Source organism: Protopterus annectens, chromosome 9.part0 (genome assembly GCF_019279795.1).
Source record: "Protopterus annectens isolate FY-2018-M chromosome 9.part0, PAN1.0, whole genome shotgun sequence".
NCBI lineage: Eukaryota > Metazoa > Chordata > Ceratodontiformes > Protopteridae > Protopterus > Protopterus annectens.
In genome coordinates this window covers 505,332,947-505,358,285 of record NC_056743.1, presented here as the reverse complement: position 1 = coordinate 505,358,285, position 25,339 = coordinate 505,332,947, and the positions used below count along the sequence as shown (strand labels likewise).

The following is a 25,339-nucleotide window of genomic DNA, read 5'->3' as shown; positions in this document are numbered from 1 at the left end:
TTATACTAATCTATTATAATCTCTCTCCCCCTTTATATTTACAATTGAACTAAACATATGACTTTTTCTTACTGCTACTGTGTACTGCCAGAAGAATGCTCTCCAGAACTGTATATAGTGTCTCACTTTGCTTTTTCTCATTGTTCGCTTTGTAACATTTTTTGTAGCATATTTTTAGTACATACAGTGGATATAAAAAGTGTACACACCCCTGATAAAATGCCAGGTTTTTGTGATATAAAAAATGACACCACAATAAATTATTTCAAAACTTTTCCCACTTTTAATGTGACCTATAACCTGTACAATTCAATTGAAAAACAAACAAATCTGTTAGGGGAAAAATATAAAAAATAAAAAATGTACAATAAGCTGGTTGCATAAGTATGCACACCCTTAAACTAATACTTTGTTGAAACACCTTTTGATTTAATTACAGCACTCAGTCTTCTTGGGTAGGAGTCTATCAGCATGGCACATCTTGACTTGGCAATATTTACCCACTCTTCCCTGCAAAAGCACTCCAAATCTGTCAGATTGTGAGGGCATCTCTTGTGCACAGCCCTCTTCAGGTCACCCCACAGATTTTCTGTTGGGTTTAGGTCTAGTCTCTGGCTGGGCCATTTCAAAACTTTATTTTTTTTCTGTTGAAGCCATTCTTTTGTTGATCTGAAGGTATGCTTGGGGTCATTGGCATGTTGAAAGCTGAAATTCCTCTTCATCTTCAGCTTTCTAGCAGATGCCTGAAGGTTTTGGGCCAAACGTGACTGGTATTTGGAACTGTTCATAATTCCCTCCATCTTGACTAAAGCCCCAGTTCCAGCTGAAGAAAAGCAACCCCAAAGTATGATACTGCCACCACCATGCTTCACTGTGGGGATGGTGTTCTTCTGGTGATGCAAAATGTTGTTTTGGAATTGTGGCCAAAAAGTTCAACCTTGGTCTCATCAGACCATAACACATTTTCCCACATACTTTTGGGAGACTTGATGGATTGTTTTGCAAATGTTAGCCGGTCCTGGATGTTTTTCTGTGTAAGAAAAGGCTTCAGTCTTGCAACCCTACCCCATAGGCCAGACATATGGAGAGTATGGGAGATTGTTGTCACATGTCGTATACAATCAGTAAACTGTCTTCTGGCTTTTCCCGGTTAGGGGTTGCCACAGCGGAACTCCGGTCCACTAATGATTAGCAGTGAATTTTTATGGAGTCTAGTTGTCAGCCTGGTGCCCATCCTTCAAAGTAGGCACACCCACACCCACTTGCACCTACCTGCATGCCTTTAAATTCACTTGACCGCGGGGAGAACGTGCAGACTCCACACAGAAGGTGCTCCAAACGAGAATTGATTGGAGAGCCTCTTGCTGTGAGGCAACAATGCTAATCGTTGCACCACCATGGCCATCTAGTACACATCCAGTACTTGCCAGAAATTCCTGCAGCTCCTTCAGTGTTGCTGTAGGTCTCTTGGCAGCCTCCCTGACCAGTTTTTGTCTTGTCTTTTCATCAGTTTTGGAGGGATGTCCAGTTCTTTGCAATGTTACTGTTGTCCTGTATCTTCTCCACTTTTTGATGACTGTCTTCACTGTGTTACATGGTATATCATGCACCCTTCTCCTGACTGATACCTTTCAACAGTGAGATCCCTTTGATGCTTTGTAAGCTGTCTGTGAACCATGGCTTTTGCTGTAGCAGGCAACTGAGTAAATGTCAGGAAAATCCTACTAGGACAGCTGAACTTTATTTGGGGTTAATCAGAGTCTCTTTAATTGATGGTAGGTGTGTACCCAAGAGTGAATGCTGCAATTGAAGCAAAAGGTGTTTCAACAAAGTATTAGTTTAAGGGTGTGCACAGCTTGTAAATTTTTTATTTTTTATGTTTTTTCCTGTAACAGATTTGTTTGCTTTTGAATTGAATTGTACAGGTTACACGTCACATTAAAGGTGGGAAAAGTTTTGAAATTATTTATTTTGGTCTCATTTTTTATATCACAAAAACCTGGCATTTTAACAGGGGTGTGTACACTTTTTATATCCACTTTATCTATGCCTTACAATATTGTTGATTATTTCTGAAATGCATAATTTTAAATTTTACAATATTGTTGATTATTTGTGAAATATGTGATTTTCAGTTGTTTCTTGTGTAGTGTATTTGAAAATTTTTTTTTCATTTTCTTTGTAAAGTGGAGCTTTTCTCCCAAGGCCTACAGTGAAAATGGGCTCTTGTTACCCAGTCAGACTTTTCCCATAAACAAATGTCAGTAAATAAACCAAACTCCTGTCACACTGCATCAAAGTTCTGGAGAGGGTTTTCGATAAACGAATATGCAGAACAGTAGAAAGTAAGACTGGAGATGCGTGGTTTGGATTCAGATCAGGATACAGCATAACAAACCTGATGTTTCCAGTGAGACAGATAGTTAAGTAGATGTTAGAGATGAGGAAAAAGCCCAACTGGTCATTCCTATACTTGGAGAAAGCATATGACAAGGTCCTAAGAAAGCTGATTTGGGCAGTACTGTGGTGGTTCATAGTCCCAGAAACACTGGCAGAAATAGTGCAAGCTATGTAGAAGGACCCAAAACCTGAAGAAGAAACAGTGTTCAGGCTTATGGTGGGAGTGGGTGTGCATCAGGGTTCATCTCTGAGCCCACCACTGTTCATACTGGTGATGGATTACATTAACAAATACGCTGGAAGGGAGAGATCAACAAAGTTGCTGTATGCTGATGATGTGGCAACATGTACCACTGAATTTAGAGAGACTTCCACTGCATTTTTTTTTGAGAATGTAATGATGCATATGGGTCACAGGACATAATCCAATGATGGTGCAGTGATGATGTCATAAAAAGACACAAACATGGCATGTCTACAGCAATTGGGGTTTGGCTTTGTTGGCTTGAATGCACACATAAAGACTGAAAAAGTAAAAGGATAAGTCATGAGCATTCAAAAGCTATGTAACTGAAACAGTGGTATGTCTTTTAGGGGTCATTTGCATATATCTCATGAGCCTCCATTACAGGAGGTTTAACATATCAGACAGAGAAGTTTTTATCTTGGTGTCTTTCTTGCATTTATTAGATCACAGGATGCATGTTTCAGATGTTTTATGGTTATTTGCAGAGAACTCTGCAACACTTTTCCGGTGTTTCAACTACATCCACAGCTATCCATACTAAGATAAGAATATTTTCTTGATTAAATGCTTTATACTGTGATCATTATTGGGTTTGAGCATTTCTAAAGAATTTGTTTAATATTTTGTGTCAAAATAGTCATTTCTATCTTTATCTTTGTCAGCTTTTCTAGTCTGTGTACCTCCAAACCTTTTTGCAGAAGAGCAAATTAGCCAGAGACTTAGTTGTTTGTTGTCTAATCTGCACTTGAAAGCTGCTTTTGCTGTGCTTTTACATTAAGAAATTCCAGGATCAGACATCTTGTAGCAGAAGGTGTTTACCTGGTCTTTCTGAGTTGGGAAGTACTAGAAGAAACTCATGTCTGGCTATTTATTGGCTAGAGGGCATAGGAGTCAATGTTCAAGCTTTTTCCCCCTGTGTGCAGCTGCCCACTAGGCCTTGGTGCTCTGTATAATAGTAAATGCTTAATTAGTAACATTTATATATAAAGTTAGGATTAGATCAGAAACCTGTTAAACAGAGTGGCATTGTATAGAAATAAGTTTAGAGCAGCAAGCTTGTGCATCAGATTGTACTACCACATCCTAGCATTATACAACATTCTACCCTTAACCCCAGAAACTACCTTAGGAGACCACTGTTAAAACCCAATCCTTAATCCAAAACAGCCAACTCTAATACAGGACAAGACAACATGGATATGCAATTTCCAAATGTGTCTGTGGCCAGCTTGGTAAATTTGGGCATCCCAAGGTAATGTAGCAACTGTCTCATGTTCTCAGACAACCAGTAAATCATTAAAGAAAATAACAGAGTATATGAGAGATGTAAATTCACACCTTATATGGAGGCAAACATCTCACATACAAATGAGATTGTCAGGAATATCCACACTACATCCCTCACACATACTGTTCATCATACACATAGACTGTCTTATGACGAAGCACTTAAAAGAAACCTTCCCAAATCTCAAAGACCTCCAAAGCCACTTAATGACAACACTGCTCCTCAACAATCACTAAAGCTCACAGCAAAGGCAACGCCAAGCATTTTAGATAAGCCTACACCTAATGGTCCCCCAAGTACAAAGTCCATAAGGAAAGTATATACTTTACCCAGTACTCTTGTAATTGGGGACTCCATTGTGCGACATACTGGGCAAGAAGAAGATAACAGATAGTTGCTTATCAGGAGACAGGATCTGCAATATCAAGCACACACTCAAATTACTGCATCCTAGGTACCAATATGATTCTATTATAGTCCATGTGGGTGTAAATTACCTCAGACAGACCTCATTGGACTATATGAAAAGAGACATGATAGATCTCTGAGAATATGTGTCACAGATAAGTATGAGCCTTTCATTGAGCAGCATTCTATCTTCACCAAGGATGATGCCACAGTATGAATATAAAATGATTGATTTTAATAACTGGCTTAGTTTTTCATGTCACTCCAGGGGGATCCGATATCTGTCAGCATGGGAGAACGTGGTCAAAAGGCCACGTTGCTTTGCCAAGGATGTGTTGCACCTGTCCCCCCAGGCTACTGGATATTGGCTAAAACTTTATCAAACCATTTAGGGCCTTTTTAGGCAATGCTAAAAACACAAAACTACTAACTTGGTGAAAAAAGTCTTCAAGCAACCTTAAGGTGCTACTGCTCAATGCTCTGACCCTAAACAAAAACATCCACACCCTTCAAGCCCTCCTCACTCTGAAGAATGTAGACATTTCTGCCATGACTGAGACTTGGTTTAAAGACATAGAAATTACTCTACAAGTGCAAGGGTGCAGTGCCTTCCACACATTTACTCCAACAACAACACAGACTGGGGCCAGAAGTGGAGGTGTTTCTATATATGTTAGCAACAAACATACCTCCAGGTTATATAAACTTGATACCATGGAGGTCATCCATGTGGAAGAAACCATAGGCAAGGTCCTCACCATATCATGGCTAGCTGCACATCACCATCTATGACCCAAGCGTCTTATGACTCTTAATTAAACCCACTAGAGGTGCTCACCATCCAACCAAACATCCTATTCATGGGGGACATTAACTACCCCTCTGTAGACTGGGAAATGTACACTTCCTCAAACTCATAGGTAGAATACTTCCTGGACTGTATTGGCACAAACACCCTAGAACAGTGCATGCTCTAACAAGAGAATCAAACATACTGGATGTAGCAATCACCAACATGGAAGAGCATTGTAACACCCCCCCCCCCTAGCAAGGTTGGATCACAACACTGTTTCATTTGAAGTCAAAATCAACCCAGGAAATCTAACTAAACCAGTAACAATAAGGAACTAGTAAAAACCAAACTACATCCTATTAAGTGACAGTTTGTCAAAATTCAAGTCTCCCTCCAACACTGAGACCACAGCTACAAATGCAGAATTATTTACAGTCACTATACAAACATGAATGTCTGCAGAGAGGATGCTGTACCTATCAGAAATAAACACAAAACAAACCCCCCTGGTGGAATCCTCACCTAAACAGGAAATATAATAAAAGAAAAAGAAAACTGCTCCTTATTTAAAGTATTACTACAGGGCAGATGAGCATATATACAGGTTCGTTTTTTTGGCTGTAGTAACTTACTTTGGCCACCAGATGACAACACAATGCCAGCAGTCTACCACATTCCTTGCTGTTTTAACTAATAGTACCAAAAGATTTTAGTTTAATGTTGTTTTAACTCCCAATAGTTCCAGTATATGTAGGTTTAATGTTGCCAGCTGCACTCTAGAGTGGTGTTTAACCCCCAGTACATCTTCTGTTCCCTTTGTCTCCTGTTTCTAAACTTATATCTGCAACATTTCCATCTCTGGCTTGCTCTCATTCCATCTTCAGTTCTGATTTTCACAGTTGCTTCCTTTCTAATTGTGTCAGTGCTGTTTCACACTGCTGACATGACCCTGTCAGTACTGGTTCCAACCAACTAGGCCACTGTGATATCCATCTCCAGTCTCTATTCATTCCCTCCCCCAGTTTCTTTCACTTTCTTTTCTTTCCAACACCTCCACAGACTCTTTAACTTTGCATTCCTTCCTGTGGTACCATCTTTTACCTCTCTGAACCACTCTAATCCTTTCCCTATACCACTGCTAGAATATCACTTACCCCTTGCATACTTTCGTCTGAACTTACCTTACACTCCACTGATTGTTTGTCACTGATGACCTTGATTCTTCCTTTCCTTGTCTCTTCCTGCTCTGTTTGCCCTACAGGCTCACTTCGCTTTCCCACCCTACCCCAAATCCCACTCACCCTCAATACCCCTACACCTATACTTAGCTAGCCACTCCCACCACTTCCACCACCCAATCCAAACTACCCACCATATCCCCAAAATCTCTTCCCACAGTTCACCCATTATAGTAAGCCTACCTTTCAGAGTTTACTGCCAAACACAACTTATCCTGATAAACTACTAAACAATCAACCTAAACCATAATATCTTACTCAAACTAGCTTCACAACTTAACTCACCCCCTATTCTACTCTAATAACCAACATCATGACCCTCAAATCTCTATCCCTACTTAGGCAAATAATACTTCTAATAACCTTAACTTACTTAAATTATATCACCCAACCTACTAATGCAAACCACTCCCCCCATTTCACACCACTACCCCATCCTCTACAAAGAACATATCTACTGTTACTCATATATCTCCCAGTGTCTACCCCCTCAACACTAGAATGCTCTTCCCCTATAGACACCTACCTAATTCCAAAAACACTGTTCCTTACTACACTAGTCTAATGTCCACAAAACTCTCTACCTGTATACTACACCCCAAACACAGAAAATACCTCATCCATCACCTTATCTCTATCCTTCTCTCCGGGGACATCCACCCAAACCTTGGCCCCTCTACCACACTGCATCCAACCCCCCCAAGCAACAGGCAAAACCCTCCACTTCTCAGCTCTTAATGCTCGGAGCCTGTGTAACAAAATTCCAAACCTTCATGCCTGGCTTCTATATAACCAGCCCGATATTCTCTCCATCTCAGAAACCTGGCTTAAGCCCCACATACAATATTCTGAAATAACTCCTCCCAACTACCGAATGTTAAGGAATGACAGAATACAAAAAAGGAAGGCGGTGCAGCACTCCTTTACTCAGCATCCCTCTTAGTCACCCCCTATACCAAACCCTTTCCCAAATTTGGCAAGGCAGAAATAATACCAGCCCTACTCCACCTAAACAAGCATAAACTCATATTTGTTCTCTCCCTCTATATTCTCCCTGGTGACAATATCTAATCCCTTGAAGATATTCTCTCCTGGGTCTCTACCAACATTACTCATGAAACCATAATCATGGGGGACATGAACACCAACTGGGCCACAATCCAATCTCCCACTAACTCAACCAATATTAACATAGGTTCATAGTTCATAGGTTCATAGGTTCATACTAGGCTATCTGCCCTAGGGCATTTATAAGCTTAGCCAGAGTGTGTATGGCTTTTGCCACCCATTTTAAATTAATTTTGCTATGCCCTTTTTCGAGGTTAGTATACTGTGCCTCTGTCTAACAGAGACACAGAAGTGATACCCGGGGTAAACCTATGATCTCCCATCCACTCATCAAGATTCCTCTTGAAGAGAGTCAATGAGGGACTCTGCCTAACCTGGACTGGGATTTTATTCCAGAGTGAAGGGAGCCTCTGGGTTATGAATCTGTCCCTCCAGCATGTCCTATTTATTTCAGTGCTGAGGTTTAAGTCCCTCGAGCGCGTAGCTCGATGGGATTTGGATTTTCTGAGGTGCAGCATGTCCATTAATTCCGGGTTGGACATGGCTTTATACGTCAGGCACAGATCGCCTCTGAGCAGGCGGTATGCCACTGAGTAGAGCTGGAGTTTCTTTAACTGGGCAGCATACTGCATCTGTTTGAGCCCCTTGATCCTCTTGGTGAGGTACTTTTGGGGTCTTTCCAGTTGCTGCAGGTGTCTGGTAAGGTACATCCCAAAAGGGGCATTGTACTCAATTATGTGCCTGATGAGGGATGAGTAAAGAGGCATGATGACCTCCCCTGATCTAGATGTGAATCCCTTCATGATTAGATGGGCTATATAAAATGTTTTTCTAACCACTTTGGCCACGTGGTTGTCAAATGAGAGATTGCTATCAACTTGGGTCCCCAGGTCCCTAATTACTTCTTTTGTACTTAATGGATTACCACCTATGTGGTAATTTGTGGGCACTTTGCTTTTGCCAAAGGGGATGACTATACACTTTTTGGTGTTTAGCTTGAGGCCATGGCTCTGGCACCAGTTGTCTGTTTCTATGAGGCCCTTTTGGAGGATACTTGTGTCAGCTGGAGAGTCTATTATGGCGCCCAGTTTGCAGTCATCTGCGAACTTGGTCAGCCACAGTCCTTCCATGTTGGCCTGTACCTCCGAGAAATATATACCGAACAAGAGAGGTCCCAAGACTGAGCCTTGTGGGATGCCACTTATAACTGGTTTGGAGTCTGACATGGCTCCAGCTATTCTAACCATGTGGGTTCTGTCCTTGAGCCAGTTTGCAACCCATCTAGTGACATAGGGGTTTATATTTAAGCTGGTGAGCTTATCTATAATGCCCGAGTGGGGTATTGTATCGAAGGCTTTTGCAAGGTCCAGGTAGGCTGTGTGGACCACCTTCCCCTTGTCAATGGCCTTGGTGACTGTTTCAAAGAAATTGACCAGGTTTAAGAGGCAGGATCTGCCCTTAACAAAGCCGAACTGGGTAGGATCCAGTGTCTGTAGGTCCCCAATATCTTTATTTATAAGGTCCATGATGATCCTTTCCACAGCTTTGCAGACCAAGCTAGTGAGACTTATGGGGTGATAGTTTCCAGGATCCATTGAGGCACCACCTTTGTGGAGAGGGATCACTGTTGCTGTACGCCACTCTTTGGGTACATATCCTGTAGTAAGGCTGAGATTGAACAGTAGTTTTAGGTTTGGGTTTAGCTCTTCTTGGAGTTCATGTAGGACGCAGCCCGGGACACCGTCTGGTCCCATTTATGCTGTGTTTCTTGCTTTGGAGAGGGCAGCTCTTACCTGAGCATCTGAGATGTCAGGGGGGCAGCACTCTGCTGGGATAGATATTAGCCCTTTTGGTGGGGAGGGGGGAGAAGTTTGCGCTGAACCAGTGAGCTTGGATGTTGGCAATGTCTGTGGGTTTGGTGTATTTTTTGTCATTTTGGACTAATTCTGAGCATATCTGGGAATTCCCACCCAGGTTCCTAACATAACTAAAGAAAGCCTTGTGATTATCCTTAGTGTCCTGTGCAATTTTTCTCTCAAAGCTGGCCTTAGACGATTTTATGAGTGCCCGTAGTTTTTTGCTAATACTGATCAGAGATGCCTTCCCTTTTTGGGATTTTGCTCTGTCATGTAGTAGCTTCCTCCTTCTATTGTATAGTTTGTTTATGACTGGGGCCACCAGACAGGACGTCTGCCTTTGGAGGATTGGATCTTGGTTTTATTTGGGATTGCATGATCCATGCATTCCGGAAGGTGTTCATAGAATGCGTTTATAAATGATTTTGTGGTCTGGGCCGTATTATCCACAGGCCCGGGGGCTTTGAAAGATTCCACCTCAGTTTTGAGGAGTGTGAAATTTGCTTTAGAGAAGTTTTTCACTGTGGTTTTCTGGGCCTAGGGTGGGGTCGGGATGTGAATATCCAGTGAGATTAGTTTATGGTCTGATCTTACCAGTGAGGGATACACTTCTGGTCTGGAGCATAGAGTCCCCATGTTGGTGATGATCAGGTCCAGTATGTTTTCCCATCTTGTGGGAGTGGTAACAAGTTGTTCCATAGCATTTGAGTTTATAGATTCTAGGAAGCTTTGGGCTAGGGTGTTGGAGCTAGAGTAATGCTCCCAGTCTATGGTTGGGTAGTTGAAGTCACCCAATATAATGGTGTTTGGAGAGATCTTCATATTTTCCAGTGTTCTCAGGAAGGCCGAGTGGGGTTCCTGGGTTTGGGAGGGTGGTCTGTAGCAGGCTATAAACTGGAAGGCAGTTTTACCCACTGTTAGTTGCACATGGATAGTCTCTGATGCTTTGTGCTGTGCCACCAGCCTGGAGGTGTGGGTATCTTTGACGAATATTGATACTCCCCCTCCTTTTGTGGTTCGGCCCAAGTTTTGGGGCCGAAAAGCATGGTATGAGGTATAACCTGGCAGTGTTGGGGTGCTCGCAAGAGCCTTGAACCAGGTTTCTGTTACTGCACAGATATCGATGTTCTCCATGCTAAGGAGAGTTTAGAGTGCGTGCATCTTGAGGTTTAGACTTCTGGCGTTGAGTAGCATTACTCTTAGTTTCTTATCCCTTGCGATACCTATGGAGGTGGGTTTGTCTTTTGAGCATTGCCTAAAAAAGGCACTATGGGGGTAGCAAGAGCCTTTGCCAATATCCAAAAGCCCAGGGGTGACAGGTGTAAGCCGTCCCTAGCGAAGCATCATGGCTTGTCGAGCATGTCATCCCAGGCTGACAGGCATTGGATCCCCTTTGAATGACACCATTACTTAAGCCAATTGTTGAAATTGATAATCTTGTCTTCATACTATGGCATCATTCTTGGTGAGGGTAAGATGCTACTCAAGGTCAGGGTCATACCGGCCTGGGCTACATGATCAGAGAGCTCCTTTATGTCTCTTTTCATGTAGTCCAGGGAGGTACATCTCAGTTCATTCACACCAGCATGGACAATGACTGAGTCATATTTGTACTTGCCTTGGAGTGACCTGAATGCTTGTGTTATGTGGCAGATCCTAGCACCCGACAGGCAGCTCACCATGACCTTCTCCTTGTTCAGCCTGGTGAGCGGGACGTCAGTGTGCCTGATGATAGAGTCACCTATTACAAGTGTATCAGGTGTGCTGTTTAGCCTTAAGGGCTGTGACTGTTCGGCACACTGGCTTTGTGAGCTATGTGTTGCACGTGTTTTGTTTTGGGGTAGCGGTTGCTTGGGTGTCTGCTTTGGAGGTCTCTGCTGCTTAGGCAGATTTTTATTTAGAGCCTTCAAGTATGTTTTTGTGTGTTTATGTGTTTGGTTTGCTGTCGTGGTAGGTCTATGTGAGACTGGAATTGTAGTGAGTGTGGTTTCCTTCTCCTCCTGACTGGTTACGCCAGTACTGAGTTGAGAGAGCTTAGCCTCCAGTTTGGCTATATGGTTGCATCTCTCACATGTGTTGGAATTTGTTGGGAGGAGGAGAGGGTTGTCTGTGTACATTAGGCAGTTGTAACATTGCCTCAAGATTCCCAGGTTCACCAGCTGGACCAGAGAGGAGATTGACAACTGACCTTTGGACATGCTAGAATAGTATTGGGAATTCCTTTATAATTGAAAAAAGGGCCAATGGGGAACAAGTTACTCAAGGGGAGTTTGTGAGGCTGTAGTGCTTTTAATTTTTTAGTGCTGACTTATATAATTGCTTTAGTGAGCAAGTGCTAGGCTTTAGCATAGGAATAGAGTGTTTATTATGAGAACTAGATCAGTTCCAAGGCTCAAACCCAAATAAGCGGTGTTGCTCAATGCCGCGCTATGCACAAAATCACGCAAAGCTGCACTACAGCGGGTTTTATACAGGTGGACTTGAAAGAGCTAGAAATTGGCCCAAAACAGCCAACAGACTACCAGATTCCTGCGCTGGGAACACTCCTCCAGGGACAGATAGGTTGCTCTAAGCTTCCCACTGTCACTGGTGAACAAAGAAGCCTCCCTCTATCCAAGAAAGGAAATGGCAACACAGGAACTTTCCAAAAGTCCAGAATACAGCAAAGCCTGTATTTGGACTACTCTAGGTCAGGAAAGACGGGAAACAAGGATAACGTTTTTTTTATTTTTCTTTTTTGCAACAAACAGCAGGAAATTGCAATAAATATGTAACACACGCTGGCGCACTTGAGTGTGTAGCCTCAACAAGTAAATGCAACAAACAGGACAAACTTTAAAAGTGCAGGTGCAAAAACACATTTAGACAGTTTAAAACAGTTCAAGAAGCAGAAATATTTGCAGTTTAGCTAGATCGGACAGTCGCCCAGGTAGTAGCAGGAAAAACACTTTTATCAGGTTAGCAGTCGCTCTTTTAGCCTCTCTGCTGCTAGCACCACTCTGCAGGACCACGAGGAGCTTGGCTGAGTAGTAACAAGCACAAAAACCTCGCCAAAGCGGGTTTTATACAGGGGGATTTGAATGAGCTAGAAATTGGCCAAAAATGGCCAATAGACTACCAGATTCCTGCGCTGGGAACACTCCTCCAGGGATAGATAGGCTGCTCTAAGCTCCCCACTGCCACTGGTGAACAAAGAAGCCTCCCTTAATCCAAGAAAGGAAATGGCAACACAGGAACTTTCCAAAAGTCCAGAATACAGCAAAGCCTGTATTTGGACTACTCTAGGTTAGGAAAGATGGGAAACAAGGATAATTTATTTGTTTTTTTTTTTGCAACAAACAGCAGGAAAATGCAATAAATATTTAACACAGGCTAGCGCACTTGAGTGTGTAGCCTCAACAGGTAAATGCAACAAACAGGACAAACTTTAAAAGTGCAGGTGCAAAAACAACTTTAAACAGTTTAAAGCAGTTCAAGAAGCAGAAATGCTTGCAGTTTAGCTAGATCGGACAGTCGCCCAGATAGTAGCAGGAAAAAACACTTTTATCAGGTTAGCAGTCGCTCTTTTGGCCTCTCTGCTGCTAGCACCACTCTGCTGGACCAAAAGGAGCTTGGCTGAGTAGTAACAAGCGCAAAAACCTCGCCAAAGCAGGTTTTATACAGGGGAACTTGAAAGAGCTAGAAATTGGCCCAAAACGGCCAATAGACTACTAGATTCTTGTGCTGGGAACACTCCTCCAGGGATAGATAGGCTGCTCTAAGCTCCCCACTGCCACTGGTGAACAAAGAAGCCTCCTTTTATCCAAGAAAGGAAATGGGCAACACAGGAACTTTCCAAAAGTCCAGAATGCAGCAAAGCCTGTATTTGGACTACTCTAGGTCAGGAAAGACGGGAAACAAGGATAATTTTTTTTTGTTTTTCTTTTTTTTCAACAAATAGCAGGAAAATGCAGTAAATATGTAACACAGGCTAGCGCACTTGAGTGTGTAGCCTCAACAGGTAAATGCAAAAAACAGGACAAACTTTAAATTACAAGTGCAAAAGTGCGCTTGTAATTTAAAGTTATACCTTTACACAACTAATCAATTCCACTACCAGGCCTTCCAAGAACTCCATCATTGGAACTACAATAAACTGGATTCTAGTATCCCATCCTCACTATATCTCTGACAGTGGTATTCTCCCAGACCCGCTAGCTGACCATTTCCTCACTTTTGCCCACCGTCTCCCCTCTTCTATACAACTAACTCACACCTATATTTCCACTCGTTGCCTAAATAACTTCAATGGTGAAACCTTCTCAAATACACTAAAAAGCACAAACTGGAACCCATTAAAAACTCCTTCCCTAGATAATGCTCTATCCTACATTAACTCTACTTTCACAAACCTGCTCAACTCCTTTGCCCTTCTAAAAACAAAATGTATAAAAAGTAACCCTGTACCCTGGTTAACCAAAAACACCTTAGCTACTATGCGACTCCGTGACAAAGCCTCTTCACGTTACCATAAAAATAAAACCACTATCGCCCTAAATGAATATAAAACACTACAAAATAAAGTCAAAAGACCACAAAGCCTATTTCTCCACTCTCCAAACCAGCCACACCACTAATCCCAAACTACTTTGGAAAGGAATCTCATCTCTCCTCAGCCTGGGAAAAAAGAAAACCCTTGCCCTAACCCAGATGCCTCTGACATGGACTTGGCCACCCAATTTAACTCTTTCTTCATAGAGTACATATGCAAGCTAACATAATCCTTCACCAACACCTCTACAACCCCTCTTCAGAGTGCTCCCATCCCTTCTTCTCCTAGCATTCCTTGCCCCCAACCTCCACCTTTCTGTATCAATCCCATATCTATTATCCACCATAAAAAACTTCTCCTAAAATTAAAACCTGGTTCCAATGCCCCTGATGAAATTCCCTCCTACTTCCTAAAAGTAGCCGCAGAAGCCACTGCTCTCCCTATCAGCATACTAATTAATCGGTCTATCTCAGAAAGCCAGGTCCCCCAGCTCTGGAAGAAGGCCTTTATTATTCCTCTCCATAAAGGTGGCAATAATAATGACATCCCAAACTTTCACCCTATCACCATCCTATCCCCTATTTCTAAGCTACTTGAGAAGTGTGTACACCAGCAACTCTTACCCTCCCTCATCAATAATCAGCTTCTTACCCCCACACAACACAGCTTTAGACCAGGTCATAGTACCTCCACTGCCCTCCTCTCCTTCCTAGAAACAATCAACAAAGTTCGCGACTCTGGCCACTTTATATCGGGTTCCTATTAGATGACCGAAGATGCATTCTATCGAATGTGTCTTGGTCGAACTTAAAACAAAGAAAAGACAAAATAGCGAAGCGGATTTTAAGCAAATTCTTTTCCAGGGAAAGAATTTGCATGGCCGCTTCCGTTACTTTGCAGTTTTCGGCACTATAGTGCGATCTCGGAGTTGGTATATTTAAGTAGGGGTGGGGTATGGGGGGGGGTGAAGCAAAAAGTATGATTTAAAAACATGTAATGGAATAAAAGTTTTTAGGTTTTTAAATTTTTAATGCCCAAACACAGTTTTCCTAGGTTTTAAACCTTTTATTTTTAACAGAAAGCTTTCATTCACGTTTTTCTGGTTTACTTTTAGTTTAATAAATTTATTGGACACTAGATGGTGCTATTTATTTGTGAATATAGTTACCGAACAGTTTTTATGTTATAAACACGTTCAACTTTTCATATTAACATTCTCTAAAGCACACATATTTTTTTAAAAGCACACGTTTTCAAAATACAAGGTTTTTAATTACATGTTTTTAAATCATACGTTTTTAAATACAAGGTTTTAATATTTGGATGGTTTATTAACATATTTTGTGGAATGTTAAGTAGTACTTATTCCTTCATAATCTAAGGAAATATAAGGCACTACCTTCTATTTTATTTTGCAGAGTAACGGTTTTCTTTAAGGATTTTTATTTATTAATCAATTAATCAATTTATGTGTGTTTAAAAGTAAATTTTCTACATCTGGCAGCACATCTGATGAAGTCTTGTAACGTAGTATGAAGATGAAAATGCTAGTGACTGTTAAATGTGGTAATGTTCAGTGTATAGTGTTGAATAAACGTGATTTCGGTCTCGGACACTTTTTCCTTATCTACGGTACTTGAAATTTTGGATTTATTTGGTAACAGTGACTGGTATCAGTCCCAGAGAGTTCTTTTTGAATAATACAGTAATTGAAATGAGTTCAGAATACAGTTTGAATAAATTGCATTTATTTAAAGTGTATTTTCTTTCATATTGCTACACACTCAAGTATGCTAGCTTGCACTGCACTTGAATTGTTTTTAGTCCTGTTTTAGCTTTTAGCTGTTTGTCTGTAAAAATAAAAATTTCTAAGCTTGTTTCCTGCCTTTCCTGTAACTAGTCTAGTCCAGATACAGATTTGCTGTATCCAAGACTGTTTGTAAGCTTCTGAGCCCCCCAAGCCTTTCTGTGTTGGAGGTAAGCCTTCAAGGTTATCAGTGGGAGTGATAAGCTCTAGGTAGCTTATCTACCACAAGAGGAGTGGTATCTGGCCCAGAAATTGTAGTTTATTGGCTGTTTGGACAGCTTTTTCTATCTCTTTCAACTTTCTGGTTTAAAAGCCTGCATTTGTGCTTGTTTCCCGCCTTTCCTGTAACTAGTTTAGTACAGATACAAATTGCTGTATCCAGGACTGTTTGTAAACTTCTGAGCGGTGCCAAAGTCTGCTCTTTAATTTTTCCCTTCGATCTGCTCTTTCTCTCCTCTCCTGCACTTTTACTAGCTTATTAGTCTAGCACTTTATCAGACTTCTTGTAGCAATTATTGCAGCACACAAAAGTGCTACCAGCACTAAACTTTCTACAAGGAAACAGCTCCAGTACTTATTATTAATGCCCACCCCTCCAGGCATGTCTAAAGGTCAGTTCCCTGTGCTTTCTCCTATTAACCTGGTGAACTTGGGCATCCTGAGGCAATGTAGCAACTGCCTGACATACACTGACAACCCTCTCCTCTTACTTCCCAACATTCAGACTTGCAAGAGATGCACTTATATATCCAAATTGGAAGCCATGTACTCTCCAGCCAAGGCTGGAATAGCTGGTCAAGAGGAGAAGGTCAACACGTGCACCACACCACATGGAACACACAGCCCTCCAGAACATACAACAGCACTGCCTTCACATAAAAACACAAACCACACACCCACCTTTGTTGAGGCTCTCAATAAAATCTACCCAAACAGCAGAGACCTCCAAGGCAGAAATGCACTTGACCACCACAACACAACACCAATCAGGAGACTCATAACTCTCCTAAACAGTGTGCCACTCAACCAAAGCCCCTAAGGCAAAACAGCACGCCCAACACACTAATCATAGGTGACTCGATAGTGAGGCACACTGATGTCCCACTGACTACGTTAAATAAGGAGAAAGTAACAGTCACTTGCCTGTCAGATGCCAGGATTCGCTACATAACGCACGCACTCAGGTCCCTCAGTAACAGTTACAAATATGACTCTGTCATTGTACATGTGGGTGTGAATGACCTGAGATGGGGTTCCTATCGCGTGATCGAAAATTGTAAATGGCAAACCTGATTAGTTGAAACGTCGAAAAGTCACACGCGTATCATGGAAATCACTGTAGGGAATATTTTCCCTTTACTTCAATGCAGTGAGATCTTGGAGTAGGAATATTTAAGTAGCAGGGATGTGGTGGGCTCAGCGTTTAGGTAAGTATAGTTTTTAATTTTTTTATTATATTTTTGAAATTTCAAACATCTCTCATATAGTGTCGACCATATGGTGTTCAATGTTTGAAACTTTTGAAAATATAATATAGACCCCCTGAGATGCACCTCCTTGGACTGCATGAAAAGATACATGGAGGAGCTCTTGGATTATGTAGACCAGGCAGGTATGACCCTAGCCCTGAGCAGCATCCTACCACCACCCAGAATGATGCCATAGTACAAGTAGAGAATGATTGATTTCAATAACTGGCTAAGTTTCTGGTATCATTCTAAGGGGATCCAGTGTCTGTCTGCCTGGGATGACATGAGTGACAGACTTTGATGCTTTGCCAGAGATGGCCTGCATCTGTCACCCCTGGGCTTCTGGATAGTGGCCAAGGCTCTAGCCACTCCTATACTGCATTTTTTAGGTGTATTCCAAAGATCCTCCAAAGGGAGGCTGGCATAATGGTTAAGGTGTTTACCTTATGAACGCAAGGTGCAAGGTTTAATTATCACATAGGGTAATTGGCTAGGTTTAAAATGGCCCTAAAGGGCAGCTAGTCTAGTACTAATCTATGATCCTAATCTATGATCCTATGATCAAATTTCCACAGTAACAGCTACAAACAAATGCAATTTGAGAGTCATGCTGCTCAACACTAGAAGTCTGAATCTCAAAATGCACTTGCTTGAACCACTCCTTAAAATGGAGAACACTGATGCTTGTGCTGTAACAAAGATCTGGTTCAAGGCAGCAGAAAGCACCCCTGCACTACCAGGCTATAACTCATTCAACATTTTTTGGCCTCAGAACTTGGACCAAAGCTCCAAAGGTGGTGGTGTTTCCATATTCATAAAGGATGCGCACACCCCCAGACTGGTAGCCCAACATAATGCATAAGAGATACTTCAGGTGCAGCTAACATTGGGTAAGACAGTGATTCAGGTTGTAGCATACTATAGGTCCCAAACCTTGTCCCAAGACTCATGCTCCACATTCCTAAGCACCATGGAGAAAATTAGGGTCCAACCTAACACTCTCATACTGGGCGACTTCAACTACCCTCAATTAATTGGGAAAACTACTCATGTACCAATACACTTGCCCAACGTTTCCTGGAATTCATTAATTGCAATGCCCTGGACCAGCTCATTCTTACCTCCACTAGAGGTAGCAACATCCTTGACCTGATCATTACTAACATGGGCGACCGTTGCTCTGCACCAATAGTCATCTCTTCCTGGTTATATCCGACCACAAACTAATCAACTTGGAAATCCACATCCCTCCCACCCCCCATCCCTGCAAAGGTAACCACCATGAAAAACTTCTCCAAAGCTATATTTGGGCTCCTAAAAACAGAGGTGGCTAACCTCACAGCACCCATGCAAATGGAGAATAGTTGCATGACCGCCAAATCATACACCAATGCACTGGATGTATACGTAGACAAATGCATGGATCTTGCCATACCCAATAGAACCAAGATGCTCTCCTCCAAAAAAAAAATGAAGCCAATCTGGTGGTCCCCTGCCATAAACAAACTCTACCACAGAAGGAGGAAACTGATGCGGAATAAGGTGAAGTCCCAAGACTGGAAAAACTCGATTAGCAGCCTCAACAAAAAGTTGAGATCCCTCATCAAATCCTCTAAAGCTAGCTATGAAAACAGAATTGCAGCAGATAGTAAAGACAACCACAAAGCCTTCTATAATTATGTAATGAATCTCCATGGCAATACCCAGATTTGCTCTGAGATACTGCACAACAGTACCCCCTATACCGAGCCAACAGATATTGCCAATATACTGGCCAACAGATTCAGTACCAACTTTACCCCTCTTCCCCTCAATCTCCCCAATCACAATATCAGTAGATTGCCAGGCATCCAGTATTACTGCTGCACAGGTTAAAACAGCACTGTCCAAGACCAAGAATACAGCTTCTATGGGACCTAACAATATCCATGGCTGTGTTCTACATGAACTATAGAGTGAACTGGCACCTCACCTGTGTGCCCTGTTCAATCACAGCCTTACCTCAGGTTTTGTCCCTACCAAATGGCAGTCATCCCTCTCCACAAAGGAGGAGCAACTACAGACCCTGGAACTATCGCCCCATTAGCCTGACGAGTCTGATATGCAAAGCTATGGAACGCATCATCATGGACCTAATAAACAAGGATATTGAGAATCTCCAAACTCTCGATCCCACACAGTTTGGTTTTGTGAAGGGTATATCATGCCAGCTCAACTTGGTTGACTTCTTTGAGTCAGTCACCAGAACTGTGGATGAAGGCAAGGTGGTTCATATAGCCTACCTTGATTTGGCCAAGGCCTTTGATACCATTCCCCATTCAGGAATCAGAAAACCTCATTTAGCTAGGCATCAACCCCTCTATCACTAGGTGGGTTGCAAACTGGCTCACAGATAGAACCCACAGTGTGAAAGTAGCTGACTCCAAGTCTGACTGCCGACCAGTCACGAGTTGAGTCCCACAGGGTTTGGTCCTGGGTTCTCTCCTGTTTGGTATCTACTTCTCTGAAATCCAGGCCAACACGAAGGGACTCTGGCTGACAAAGTTCACAGACGACTGCAAGTTGAGAGCTATTATTAACTCCCCAACTGATGCTGACATTCTATAGAAAGGCCTCACTGAGACCGACAACTGGTGTCAGAACCGTGGCCTTAAGCTCAATGCCAAAAAAATGTGTCATCATTCCCGATGGGAAAAACCCAGTTCCCATGAATTACTACATTGGTGATAGTCCACCGAACACAAAAGGCGTTATAAGAGATCTGGGAACACAGGTTGACAGCAACCTCTCTTCTGACGACCACATTGCTACTGTGGTCAGAAAGTCCTTCTATGTGGCACATCTCATTACTAAGGGTTTTGCATCCAGGAAGAAAGAGGTCATTGTCTCCCTCTACTCTTCCCTCATTAGACCAATCATCGAGTACAATGCCCCATTTGGCATATACCTCACTAGACACCTGCAACTACTGGAGAGGCCCCAAAAGTATCTTACAAAGAGGATCCTAGGCCTTAAACACTTGTCCTATATGGACAGACTCAAAAAACTCCAACTATTCTCTGTCTCATATCACCTACTTAGAGGCAATCTCTGCTTGACTTACAAAGCTATATCTGATCCAGCTCTGTTAGAAATGCTACATCTAAAGAAATCCCAATCCCTGTGCACCACATGCTCCAGAGACCTCAACCTCATTATCACAATCAACAGAACTGCTGGAGGGAGAGATTCATAACCCAGATACTGCCCATGCTATGGAACAGACTTCCCATGCATGTCAAACAGAGCACCTCACTGGCTCTCTTCAAGAGAAATCTTAATGAGTGGATGGGAAATAGAAAATTCACCCTGGGGATCACTCCAGCAGCTATACACGACAGAGGCACTGGGAACTAAGGTTGGGTGGCACAATACCAGGGTAATCCTATGGGCTAGGCTTGTAAAGGCTCCAGGGCCATTACCCTAGTACACACCTATGAGGCCATTACCCTAGTACACACCTATGAACCTAAAACAGAGTTCATCCTTGACCCTGTTCAAGCAAAACCTTGAAAATTGGATGGAAACTTGTAAATTCACTCCCCGGTCTGGCCCCCACGTCCCTTATTGACAGAGGTCAATAAGCAAAGTATTATCCTAACACTCCTCCTTAAATTTGTTAGCTACCTGCCTACTAACATGGCACCCCATTATGATAATTGGGACCCAAATTCTTTGGGGTACATGGCTAAGTTTGTAAGGGCCCTAGTGGCCATTAGCCTAATAACAGCCTATGAACCTAATAAAGAATTTCTTCTAAAAAGAAAAAAAAATGTGTAAGAATGCAGACAGCAAATATCAGAGAAATGCAAAACATAAGGAATTACACTGATGCTCTAACTATGCTTTGGGTTACTCATACATTGAAAAGGAAGCAAAAGAAATTGTATGGGCTAGTGAGAACTTTCTCCACACAAGGCAATGCAAGTACACTGCTGGGGTGCATGGCTAAATAATCAACGTAAAGAAAAAATCCAATGGCCAGAACTCCCAAATGAATAAAATGTTCTTAATTAAATAGCCAAGTGAAGCCACACTGATAAAGAGTGCAAACTGCTTTAAGCAAACCCCATCTTCAGTGCACTAACAACAGTATATCATGGGATTATTTAACATTATAAAATAATCTTAAAGATACAAAAGCAATAAATTAGAATAATTCATTAAGACCCAGAGAGAATGCTGCTCCTAATATAACAATCCAAAAATCACTCCTTCTTAAGTTAATAATTCATGCTAACCCAGCTTACTGATCATAGAGGTGTTAATTCTATCAATTTCTACAAACTGAAATCAAACATTAGAATGTTTCAGTTAATATTTATATAATGCATTAGATAATCTGGGACACCAGATATCACTTAAATGTTCAAACACTTGAGTTTTGAACTGTCTAGTGGTTTTTCCAACATAAAAAGCTGAACAAGTATCCAACATAATCCATTCAGAAGAACATCTAATTAAAGTATTAATTTCAAAAATTGTGTCTGTATTAGCTGAAAGGAGTTGTTTTGTCTTACAATAGGATCCTAGGAAGTTACTAGGCTAATGGCCCCAGGGCCCTTACAAGCCTAGCCAAGTTCAACCTCTGTTCCTAAGGGGGTCTGGTTCAAGCAGATATCAAAATCAGCACCTATTGCCCCTGTATAAGAGGGGCACAGGTGTAGCCTCAGATTAAATTTCTGGTTATCCAGCCAGTTGTCCAAATTATGCTTACATAGGGCCAATGAGGGGCTTTATTTAACATGTATAGGAAGCTTGTTCTAAAGGTGGGGCAACCACTGTGAAACAAATCTGTCTCTCCAGCAAGTTCTGTTGATGTCACATACAAGGTTAAGGTCCTTTAAGTGAGTGACCCATGTGCCATTTGACTTGCGAATGTGCAGCATTTCCATTAAAGCTGTGTCAGAGATTGCTCTATATGCAAAGCACAGATTGCCTCTGAGCAGTCTGTATGACACAGAGTAAAGTGACAATGATTTCAGTCTGTCTGCATAAGACAGATCTTGAAGGCCCTGAATTTTCTTTGTAAGGAACCTTTGTGGTCTCTCCAATTGCTGCAGGTGTTTGGAAAGGAACATACTAAAGGGAGTATTGTACTCTACTATTGGCATAATGAGGGAAGAGTACAGGGGGGTTATAACCTCTTTTTTTCTGGAGGCAATGCCCTTACTTATGAGATGAGCAATATAAAACGCCATTCTTACCACTGTGGAGACATGGTGATCAAAGGTTGCTGTCAACCTGTGTGCCCAGATCTCTCACCATTGAGTGTGTGCTTAGGGCATTGCTATTGATGTGGTAGTTTGCAGGAACATCACCCTTGCCGAAGGGAATGATAATGCATTTTTTGGCATTAAGTTTAAGGCCATGACTTTGGCACCAGTCATTAGTCTGTGTAAGACCTTCTTGCAGGATGTTGACATTGCTATGGGTTTCGATGATCGCCCCCAGTCATCAGGAAACTTTGTCAGCCACAGTCCTGTAGTTTTAGCCTGTACTTCGGAGAAGTTGATTCTGAACAGTAGGGGTCCTAGAACCAATCCGTGTGGAACAACACTGGTTAAAGGTCTGCTGGAGGAGGTGCAGTCTCCTATTTTGTCTGTATGAGTTCTATCAAAGAGCCAGTTTGCAACCCACCTTGCAATACATGGATTGATACCCAGCTGGGTGAGTTTATCAATGATGCCCGAGTGGGGGGTTGTGTCAAAGGCCTTGGTTAAGTCTTGGTAGGCCATATGCACAGATTTGCCCTCATCTAGGGCTTTGGTGACTGTCTTGAAAAAGTCCACTAAGTTTAACAGGCATCATCTCCCCTTGACAAAGACAAACTGGGTGGGGTCAAGTGTTTGAAAATTTCCTATATCTTTGTTAATAAGGTCCATGATGATTTGCTCCATGGCCTTGTAGATAAGGCTGGTTATGCTAATGGGTCTGTAGTTCTGGGGGTCTGTGGATGTACCCCCTTTTTGCAAAAGGATGATAGTAGCTATTCTCCATTCTGTTGGGATGAAGCTAATGCTTAGGCTGTGATTGAAAAGCATGCTCAATGGTGATGCTAATTCCTGTTTTAACTCATGGAGAACACAGCCCAAGGTGTTGTCTGGTCCCATAGAGGCTGTGTTTTTGGCCTTGGAGAGGGAATTTAAGACCTGTTCCTTGGAGATAGTAGGTGACAGGTGTTAGGGATGCTTTGGGTTTTATGTGGCGGGTACAGAGTAGTGAAGTTTTCACTGAACCTGTTAGCCAGCAGATTTGCTATATCCATAGGTTCTATATATGTAGTACCATTAACAACAAACTCAGTAAAGATCTGGGCCTTACCGTTGAGGTTATGGATGTAACTAAAGAATGCCTTGTGGTTATCCTTAGTTAGGGAAGCTAATTTGGATTCATAGTTAGCTTTGAAGGTCTTTACTGAGAGTCTTATTTGCTTGTTTAAGTTGAGGGGGGAGTGTTTCCAGTTTTGAGACAAATTCTTCCTACTCTTTGACAGCAATTTCGATCTCCTATTGTATAGCCTATTAATGGCAGTTGTCCAACAGACAGGTTTGTTTTTCCTTGAAGATACTGCTTTGGTTCTATCAGATACAGCAGAGTCAATACAATTGTAGAGGTGCTTGTATAAAGCACTGGTGTATAACTCAGCATAGGTGGCTGTTCCATCAGTGGGGGGAGGGGCTATGATGCTATTCATGCCATCATGTAAGAGGCTGTAATTGGCCTTGGAGAGGTTTCTTAGTCTTGTTGTTGCTAACTTTACATGCAAAACAATGACCACATGGGGAGCATCCCAAAAGACTGTTGTCCTCCAAAGTATGTTGAGTCAGATTTTTAACATTGACTCCTTTTTTAAAATGATTCAACATACTGCCAATTGTTTGTCCCCTCCTGAACGTAAAATTGCATCTAGAGGGCAAAAACTCTGCCATTTCCCCATCAGCCAAAAGAATACACCAGTGTCTGGTCATTAAATCTTGAAACTTTTTAGTATTACTGCCAAAAGTAGTATATAAATGAACTTTAGAACTGGCATTTGTTTTTATAATTTAGCATATCAACCCTATTAGTCAATGAAACTGTATGATACGCATTTGCGACCACATCATAATTACACATCCTGGCCAAAAATCTCAATGTTAAAATCTCACAAAAATATTTGTAGTCCACTGACGTTGAACAGATTCTTTTAATCCTAAAATATACAAATATCTTTGGATAACATGGGGGATTGCAAATAGTTGTCTCAAGTAAAGAATTTTTAGGAAACTTCTTTCTAAAAAGGATACATTTAAAGTTCCATCTTCCCGTTTAACCATGTCATCCAAAAATGAGATTTGTTTCACATCGTAAGTAACACTAAACTGCGATCCTCATTTATTATCATTGAGATATTCTACAAATTCCTCCAAAAAAGCACAATGTCCAATCTCCAAACCAGCGAACAGTCATCCAAAAATCTATGTCAAATGTCCATGGCACCTAATATATATATTATGGCTGGTATCATATATAAGTTGTTCCTCCAAATATCCCATGAACAATCAGCATAAATGGAGACAAAAGAAGTCTCCATAGTTGTGGCTTTTAGTTAAAAATAACATTCATCGTCTAAATAAAACACATTTTTTGTTAATACATGTTCAGTAAGACATGCATGAAAAGTGTTATAGCCAGGACTACATCACTTGATTTTACTGAGCCAATTCTGTAAAGCCAACAAACCTGCCCAATGTGGAATGTTAGTATATAATGTTTTATCATCAAGTGCACAGTTGTACCAACTAGATTCTAACTGAATATCTTGCAAAATGTTCAAAAATTGTGTAGTGTGTTGAATCCTAGAATGTACCCCAGAAAGGGGTTCAGTCAAAGATCTATGACTAGAGACAACATGCCTACCAGGAAGATTGGTAGTGTTCTTGTGTATTTTAGGTAACAAATAAAACTACCATCTTTCCTGTCTGTGCAACCCATGGTTTCACCTTCCTGGTAGCACAAGCAGATTAAATGAATACACATGACACATACAAAAACAAAAGTCTGGAGGGAACAGGCAGAGGGGATGAGTGTGAGTGGTTATTGTCTGTTTGACCATCGTTGGGTGGGGGGGGATTCTGGCTTGACCCTTGGGTGACATCTAAAGGGGCAACTTGGTATTGTATTGCACCCAGTGCAGGTTAAGCCTACAGAGT

At 41.8% G+C, this 25,339-nt stretch overlaps 1 protein-coding gene across 1 annotated transcript in view; it reads right to left on the bottom strand.

Moving 5' to 3' along the window:
* LOC122811300 (gamma-glutamyl hydrolase-like) overlaps positions 1-25,339 on the bottom strand; it is a 370,664-nt gene that overhangs the window by 283,839 nt on the left and 61,486 nt on the right. The gene's annotated exons all lie outside the window — the stretch shown is intronic.